Source organism: Anomalospiza imberbis, chromosome 14 (genome assembly GCF_031753505.1).
Source record: "Anomalospiza imberbis isolate Cuckoo-Finch-1a 21T00152 chromosome 14, ASM3175350v1, whole genome shotgun sequence".
NCBI lineage: Eukaryota > Metazoa > Chordata > Aves > Passeriformes > Viduidae > Anomalospiza > Anomalospiza imberbis.
In genome coordinates this window covers 4,826,713-4,836,137 of record NC_089694.1, presented here as the reverse complement: position 1 = coordinate 4,836,137, position 9,425 = coordinate 4,826,713, and the positions used below count along the sequence as shown (strand labels likewise).

The 9,425-nt window shown below is 40.3% G+C and overlaps 1 long non-coding RNA gene across 1 annotated transcript in view; it reads right to left on the bottom strand.

Moving 5' to 3' along the window:
- Positions 1 to 4,633, bottom strand: part of LOC137482332 (uncharacterized) — a 52,413-nt gene extending 47,780 nt beyond the window's left edge. The window contains exons 1-2 of the long non-coding RNA XR_011004016.1: positions 4,379 to 4,633; positions 3,941 to 4,267 (exon numbers count right to left, since the gene is read on the bottom strand). This is a non-coding gene — a long non-coding RNA (uncharacterized lncRNA). The remainder of the gene's footprint in view (positions 1 to 3,940; positions 4,268 to 4,378) is intronic.
- Between the last annotated feature and the right edge of the window lie 4,792 nt (positions 4,634 to 9,425).

The window sequence follows — 9,425 nt, the reverse complement described above, 5'->3', positions numbered from 1 at the left end:
AACCCTTCAAAAAAAAAAAAAAAAAAAAAATCCCCAGAGGAGAAGTGACCCTGGGAACATCAGAACATGTAAGCATGGAACACCAACCATTAATGCAGGGATGGCAGATGGCTTTTCCAGCTCTCCTCAAGGAACAAAACTGTAGGTACAAGGAGGCTCATCATTCCTTTCCAGTCACATGCAATTTGAGACACAACCACTTTATTCCATAAGTATTCCAACCTGGGTGAGCCCTGGAGCTGGGGCTCAAAGCAGAGAAACCTTTTACCAACTTTGGATGAGTCCAATTTGACTTATTCTTAATTACAACTGAGCTGCCCACCAGTGACTCTTCCCTTGAGCAGGGTTTCCCAAGGTTTGAGATTCCTTGCTTGAGGTTAAGACAATCTTCCCTGCTCAAGGAGCAGAAACTCTTTCCTTACAACACATCCTCAGTGACTGGGACCTGCTGAATTAACACCAATGAAATCAATAGTCAACATTCATTTATAAATTTGTATAGAAGCGTCCATTAGACATAAGCCATTGTCCAAGTCTGAGACTAAAGTTAGGCCTAGCTACACCTAAATCCTTCAATTTACTGATTGCTCATTTTCTCCAAAAATGAGCAAATCCTTTAAGTGCACATGTACCTTACAAAAAATAAATATCATGGACTTTTAAGCTTCAGGGTATTCATAAAGCTGCCCCAAAGTGGTATCTGGAACTACAGCCCTCAGAGCTACAGCCAAGGTCCTTTCACCCACAAAAATCCAAACCCATGAGCTCCAAATCAGCATTTTAAACCACTACAGAGCCTGGATCACTATGGGAATATAGAAAAGTCATGCTGCTATTATATGGTTTATATGTTATTGGAAATATTAATTAAAACAGCTTTTACAGTAACTGCCAATATTATCTACCCTACTAAGCTGTTACCAGCATGATTTTTAATATTTCAATGATTTTTAAAAATATTTTTCAATTTTACTTTTTTTTTTTTTTTGTTCTAGCAGAGCAATATTTACTGAATGCCCAGAATGAAAAAGGCACCTCTAGCTGCTGCTTTATCACTTAGTTTGGTTTCCTCTGCATTTTTTTGTAAATATAAAAAAAAGATCTGAAGTAAACAGGTCGTAAAATCTCCCTATAAATATGATCTGTTTACTATCTTTAGGGATGGGCATGGACAAAGAAATTGAACCAGAATGCTGTAAGAGCAAATTTTCTTTGGGGAATTCATTCACATCTGTTCCTGTATGACAACAGGAGGAACAGAAATTATTAAGAAAAAAAGACAGAAAAAGATAGGAAATGTAACTTTCAAAAGGAGAAATGGCTTCCTCTGATCTTTAGCTGATGGTTCTGATGAGTTTTTATTCTGCCTGACCTGATTAGCCCAATGTTAATAAAGAGCTAATGAAGAAGAAAAGACTTATCCTGAAAGTTAACTCCTTTCTGGAAAGGAGATGGATGGGTTTCTGAAAACAGGGATAAAAACACTTGTGTGATCTTTTGTTTCCAAATTTTAATGCATCCCCTTTCAAAAGGGCTTCTACTCATCAAATTTAGTAAATCTTTAATTTAATTTATTTAAATTTAAAAAATTAACGGACTGTTGATGTGCTATCATCATTAATCAGCAAATTATGTATGAAATACAAGAAATACCTTTTTTTCCTTCATCTCACTGGGGACCTGGCATTGCCCTCAGTGCTGTGGGGGAAGGGGGCACTGGGGTTCTGCAGGAGCCCCTGCCAGCACTTCCTCCACATCCCTCGTGGGAAGTGGGCCTGGAGAAGAATGAGATGGGCTGGATTATTCTGTTTGCAGAGCCTCTGCACCCCAGGTATCCCTTCAACTCTCCCTTTGGAATTTCCATCGATGTTGCCAACATTGGATCCATCCTCCCAAGCCACAGGCAAAGACTGGACTCTTCACCTGTACCTTTAACACAACACACTGTAAATTCAGTATAAATACAGTGTATTGGGGTGAAAAAGCACGGCGACTCCTTGGATTGGTAAGCAAATGCACCAAGGTATGAAATGCAAATTAATACTGTAATGCCTTTTATAATTTATAATTAATCTATCCTGCATCAACCTAAATATTTTTTATTTTTTCTGTTTGTGCAAGAACAGGCCGAGTCCAGAACCAAAGGAAATGGCTGGGGGCTGGTTTTGACCAATTTTTAACTCCAATCATAGTATTTAATAAAAAAAAAAAAAAAAAAAAAAAAGAGTACCCAGAAATTATATAAGGATTTTCTATACTAAAATGGTTCTATTAATTGAACTGATTTTTCTCTTTCTGGTCTTTCTGCAGTGGAAAATGGTGATGTAAAACAACCTCTATTAAATAGACAAAGATCATAAAGTCTATTTTGCTTGAACAGCTTCAGTGCACACAACTGAAGGCCTGGCAAGTAGTGAATTCTTTCAAGAACTATTTATTTCAAAGTTACAAGGCTGATGAAGGCTTTAGAGTTACAAATTCCTGTTTTTCTTGGAGCAACATCTTTAAAGATATGCAAAGAGGGATTTCTCAGCACTATTCAGAAACTAGTCTCAAGTGATTTGTCACTTTGGAGTACAGAGATTGTTTTCTAATTCAAGCAAACATTTTGAAAAAAAAAAAAAAACAGAAAAGGATGTGAGAAAATGCTCATTAGGAAAACAACAGCGAGAATCTCAGCAGAAATATTTAACCAACTTACCTGATTTCACAGTTGTGCTTTTAGGTCCTGGAGCAGGAGCGATGCAGAGGTTTTTTATATAAAGAGAAATGCAAAAGCCACCACTGAAAAAAAGAGGTTTAGAAGGGTTTGAGACAGGCTTGGAAGAAAACCCCAACCAAAGGTCCACTAAGACCATATCCTCAAACTGAAGGTACTGCTGGATCTTAAATTGTTATATGTTCTTTTTCTTTTTTGAGGTGCTATTTTGGGTGCAGCATGCTGTGAAAATATATAGGTTACCCTAATACAAACAGATATTTAGAACAGGACCATTTACATAATAGATGGACATTTTCACAGGAAACATTTGATAGATGGATGCAGAGATCCGAATTCTCTGGTTTGCTGATAGAAGAGCTCTGTGCTATGCATAGAAAATTCCCTCTGTGTGGGTAATGTATATTTGACTTCACCTTTTGCATATTGATCACTTCCTGACTTGCAAATCCTGAACCATGTGCAAGTGTGCGTAATATGAATAACTTTATTCCAAACTTGCATGTCTTAAGCCATATGTTCACCGAAATATGAGCATAAATCTACTAAAATTTACTGTCCTACACTGCAGATCAATAACCCTGCAGTATTTCAGGAGTGCTGGATGTATATTTTGTTTGATGGTTTTGAAAATGCCTATTTCCAGCTATAATTATTTACATATAGGGTCCAGGACCAGGAGATAACCTTCAGCTTTGGTAACATTAACACTTGCAAATAATCATCACTACTCTATCACTCTCACACCCCATAATCTGCTAACATATGTCTACATTTTCTATGTGTTTATGTAGTACTTTATATGGAAATGTTTCATTACTGCCCGCAGCAACATGTGGCATTTCTTCAAGAACATTTCAGCACCTTTTAACATGGTTTCTTCAAACGTCTCTCTAATTGTGAGGATTTCATTCTGCAAATGTTATCACTGCTCAAGCAGATCAATTTTCTTAACTGCTTAATATGCATGCTCTAGGCATTTCCACAAAAATGCAAAATATACAGTACGGAATTAATATAAATAAACTACTACCAGGCTATTATGGAGCAGAGTTAAGGCAGCAGGGTTGGAGATAACTCCATTTCCAGACGTGCAAGTCTTCTTATTGTGGCAACATGTCATCTAAAATTTTTGTCCAAGATATAAAAAAAAAAAAAAAAAATCCAATTAATTCTTACAGTACCATTTTCTCTAAACCAAATTATGATATTCTTACTTACCAACACAGTGACTGCTGGTGCAGAGAGGGTTTGTGGTGTAAATTTCTGTCACAATTCCAGATTTTCTGTGCTATGGTTGATTGTTCTCGTATTTCTGGCTGACCAAGCATCTTCTAATGCTTCACAAAACCCAGTTGGGTGGAGAGACCTCCAGGCAGGCTCAGATGTGGAGAAGAAAGTGTCATCTCACTAATACAAAGGCTGGTGGTTGCCACTGATGCTTTTATGTTGTGTTCAGAAAGCACTTCAGCCTTCCAAAAACAAGGGACCTGAAGCTGTCCAGGATGAAGGGCTCCCAGGCCAAGCTCCTCTCAGTCAAGAGCAGGCCTAGACTAAATTTGAAAGAACTAAAAGCATGTGAGACCAATCCAAGCCCCATTAGTGGATTGGAGACCTTGTGAATCTCAGGAAACCATTGCTGGAATGTGTCTTTCCAACATCCTGTTCACATTCCATCCAGGTCTTGACAGTCTGGTTTGATACTGGGGAGTGCTGGCAAGAGAGGATTGATGGTGTACTCTTGGTTTTTACACCACTGCCCTCACCCTGGCTGCACAGAGGTTCACCAGCTGCTGGTGTTCCTGTGGGTGATGTAACAATTAATCTAATTACATAAACAGCTTTAGGAAGAAGAGCCTGGCAGAGGAGCACAGCAGAGTCCTCCAGACCCGAGCCGTCCATCCCAGCCCTTTCCCCTGCCCTGTGTGCATTCATCCAGCCCTTGGCAAACTCCACAGAAATTTCCTCTTTCAACAAGGAAACAGAATAGAGCAATCCCTCTGAGAGGAACAAGCTGATTTCTTCAGGAAGGTCCACGGAAGTTTTCAAAGCTGGAAGAAATGCAGTTTTCCTGCTGTGAGGCTTGGTACCGATGCTGCTGGAGGGATGAGTCATTGTTTCTTTCATATATATCATCCGAGTACCTATAACTGTCTCTCATCTAAATGTTAATTGTATCCAACAGAATGACTTCAAATGAATACTCTGTCAATAACACTGTTATTAATGTTCCTTGATAGGCATGGTTGGAATATTTTGTAAGATTAGTCTAATATTTCCTACAGAATCTGCTTCATGTGTTGTGTTATTGCGTCTACTTTGGATCAAAACCTGCTTGTAAAGCCTTGGGTGGCTTTTTTTTTACTCTCCTCTCAAGAATTCCCATATCACCAAGTTTTGATAGGAACCATTTTACTACAGGCACAGCAGTGATCCTCATTTCTCTGGACCACAAGCATAAGTTTAGGTGTTAAATTGATATTTTTTGATTGCTCAGCAGGGCGTTTTATTGCCTTCACTCAGTGCAGCTGGTACTGTAGGAGCTGATGGCATTAGAGGGGACAGAGTTAAGCTTGGTTTAGCCATGTGAATATTCTGATTTATGCCAATTCCACCTCTGCCTCTCCAAGCGACCATGACAGGAATAATTTGGCAGCAATTCCTCGCTGTTGGCCACTCACCTGCCTAAGACAAAGCGAGGCAGAGAGGAGAGCCCAGGTGTTTGACTGGAAAAGGAGACAGAACAGCTTTTCCATGGTGCCCCGGGTGTATCCCTGCCTGGATCCAGAGGAGCAGAAGCAGTGCCAGGAACACCTGAGCAACAGGTGGAGCCTTTGATGGGGCTGCTTTGCCGGCAAACCCTCGGCAAGTTTAAAGCACTCTCAGCCCACTTTGTTTGCAAAGAGCAAATAACTGATCCAAAGGCTGAAAGCCTCTGGGTTTTTTATCTTCTTCCCTCCCTCTCATCTCCTTTTTCTCTCCTCCTGCTGTTCCCTCAGATTTAGGCCTTTTGTTTCTTCTCCTCCAGACATCTGTCCTCTGCCTGGGCTGCTGTTCCAAGAACAGATATCCCACCTCAGGTCCAGCCCACTTTGATAGCTCACAATGAGACACCAAAGCTGGAATAAACACATAGCTGGGGGGGAGGGGAAAAGAAAAAGTTAAATCCCTACTTGAAAACCTGTTTTGTGTTTTCTTATTTCTTAAAGTTATTTTTAAGTGTTTAAACCAGACCAATTATAGTCAGAAACTACTTCACTTAATCCATTCCTTTATCTCCTGGGAAAAATCACCAAAGCAATTCTCAAAATGTTTAAATCCCACAGTGTGCATAAAAGCAGCAAGTAAATCTGCTCCTTCCCAGGCAAACCTTAAGGATTTCACTGACATCTTTAATTAAACCAGCAAATAGGTCGGTTTCTCTTGTATTCTGACCAACACACTGTCAACAAGGAGGGGAAAGAAACTGAAAAGGAGGATTTGTACTGAAAAACAGCACCAGAAACATTTGTATAATCATGATCATGGACTGGAACAGGAATGTAATCAGGAATTATTAAACATTATCAACTACTTCCTGGCAACATATTGCTTGGATAACACTCCTGCAACTACAGGAGAGTTAGTTATGAAATAATTAAACTGCAAAATTGGAAATAGAACCAAAAAAAGCAAACTCAAAATGCATGAAGCTGTGTAGAAGAAAAGTATTTTTATGTCTGTGAATTTATAAAGATGGATTTAATTCCAAAAGGGAGAAATGTGCAGTTGTTATTAGATCAGTAATAAGCACAGATGGCTGCAAAGGAAGCATTCCCCAACCCATCCTGCCATCTCTACCCTGCAGCACTTGTGGAGGAGAAGGAAATACAAGAGTAGGGAGCAGCAGAACTGGGAATTTAGTGTTTTTAAAGACTGAGTCTACATCGTCGTGTGTTATTCATTATCAGTAACATTCCTGGCAAATGCACCCAACACAGATTTTAAGACATGATTGTCTAAGCTCCTCTCAGAAGTTAGACCCGATGCCACCGGGCAGCTTGTCGCAATCTTCTGTTGACATCACCCCCTTACAGACTTTTTTCTTTTCCTGCAGGAGGAAACTGATGTTCCCAGGGATGAAAAGGTTGCATGCAAAAGCAGGATCCAAAAAATCCTTCTCTCAGCTCTGTGGAAGAAGGATTTATGATGCTCAACTAGCAAAGATAGCAATTAGCTGGAATACTCAAGAGCAGAGAGCTTGACAATCTGATGAGTTATTCTTTTGAACTGGGGCAGCAACTCATGCATAAATTTCCTTGTAAACAATTATTACAGAAATGCACTGTAAACACAATTAATCATCTCAAGGTGTTATCTCTAGGTATTTTCCCCACAGATTATGTGCCACTTGCTCAATAAATCAAATTTTAACATAAAGACATCAATAGCTGGTATTATTAATATTCCCATTCAGCCAAACATGGTTGGGTAGAAGCTAACAAGCTTTGATTACATTCTGAAAATACAGAAAGTATTACAGAAAATGGGAAAAAGATGTGAATTGTGAAACTTTGAATGAAAATAGGATTAAAGAGGAGACATATGAATCAGAACATTGGCTCAGATAAAATATGAGTACTTTGTAATTTAAAATGCATTTTCACTGATATGAATTGGAACTAGTACAGTACGTCTTGTTAATAGGAATATTAAGTTTTACATCATCTTAGATAGGTTCTTCTTATGAAACAGTATTTACAAGAGCCTTACAATAATAGGCTGCCTAATATTTCCATGTGATTTCTTCTTATGATATATCCCAAGCACATTTTTATCCATTGTTGGTAATTATCAGCTGGGGATTGGAGTAGCCGGCAAATGGAACAAACACATCTCGCTCCGTTTCATCTCCCACGGCCCACAGAGCATTGAACAACCTCCACTCCAGATTTATTTGAAACCCACCCCTTCATACACCACGCCCCCTTTGGAGAGCATCCTATGGACTTTGGCAGGAATTGAGAAGAAAATGTGGTTCAGAAGAGTGGGGCTATCAAGGTTGGGGCAAAGTCTGATGACGGTGAGATGGGGAAAGGAAGGAGGAGTGGTTGGAACAGGGAGGAGGGGAGGAGGAACACAAGAGGAGGAGGATGCTGGAAAGGACCGAGAAGCATCTCTCCAGTCGGTCAGCTTTGAATAGTTTGCAGCATGGGGAAGATAGAAGAGGCACGGAAATAGAAGATGCATAGAAAATACACACTGGAGGGCCTCACAAAAGTGCCCACAGGAACTTGCCACCAGGAAAGGGGACAGGAGCAGCGCAGAGGAGCTACCAAAGGAGTTTGAAAGACAGAGGGAAGACAAAGCATCAACATCTGCAGTTTCTGCTCAGTTATTCCTACTTACCTTCCAGTCAATTTAATTATTCCTGTTTACAAAAGAGCGACATGTTTGCTTTGGCTTCTGCTGCTCTGCCCAATGGCTCGTGCAGCTGGTGACACAAACACATCAGCCCAGTCAAACAGGTGACTTTGGGAGAAGGGCACTTGTGCTCTGTGGTTTCCATGGATGGGAATGAGTTCTGAACTATCCCCTGGGGAAGGCCACAGGTGATACCTAGGGGCAGATCCCCTGGAAGAGATCAGAGATATGGCATTCACCTTGTCTTCACATGTGAAACCAAAGACACTGCAGGAAGAGGGAAAGCAGAATTTGAATCTCCTCAGGTTCCTCTGCTGATGGTCCTTTGTTGGTCCCCAGAGTTCTGTGGTTCTGCAATGTTCAGATCCACCAAAAGTAGGGAGTCAGGATCCAGGGGATCAATTCCACAAGTTTTTCAACTTCTCAACATCTAACCTGGTGCAATCTTTCCTCAGATCTCCCTATATTTGGAATCAAGACCGCAGGAGATGGATACAGATATTTCAAAGCCTTTTCATACCAGTCTGCTTTATTTCTTTGAATTCATTCATTTAATTTGGCAGCCTCCAGCCTCTCTGTGGCGATGATCTGCAAAATTTTAAGAAGTTTGGTCACTTCTTCTGTTCAAGAAGCCGCCTGTTTTATGATCATGATGCAAGGTATTCATTTTCTATTCACTTCCTGAGCAGGATGATGGAAAGTGGCCAATAGACAAATCACACTAAAATATTGACCTAATGGTCCCCGAGATTTTTAAACTGACACTATTCACCGAGGGTAGGAGTAATGAATGTATTGCATGTAGAGAGATTTATTGATTAATATGGGCAGCAAAACAGCACTGCTCAATAATTACTTCAAAGATCAGGAAGTCACCTTGGCATATTATTCCTGGGTTGTTGCCAATTTTTGTTACTGTCCACTTCTGGTGTCCTGTACAGCCGTGAAGATAACTTGGTGTCTGCAAAACTTTCATTTGCAAATGCAAGTGAAAATCAATTAAAAGCAGGAGCACATCTGTGTGTGTACAGAAAAGGGCCATGTTTGGAGACATTTGTCCCTTTGTGTCAGGGATAGTCCTTACACAGCAAACTTTATCTCACCCAGCACTGGAGAGTGGAAGGGAGGCAGCTGAGAGCCCATAAAACACGAACAAAGGGCAGCAAATTCTACTTGATGAGCCACCTCAAATCACCTTAATAAGTTCTCGTCGTGGCACTCTCTGGCACTGCTGATGTGCTGCACACCATCAGCACCGAGTGGCTCAGATGAGTTTTCTGCTTATCAATGGCTTCTTTTTCTT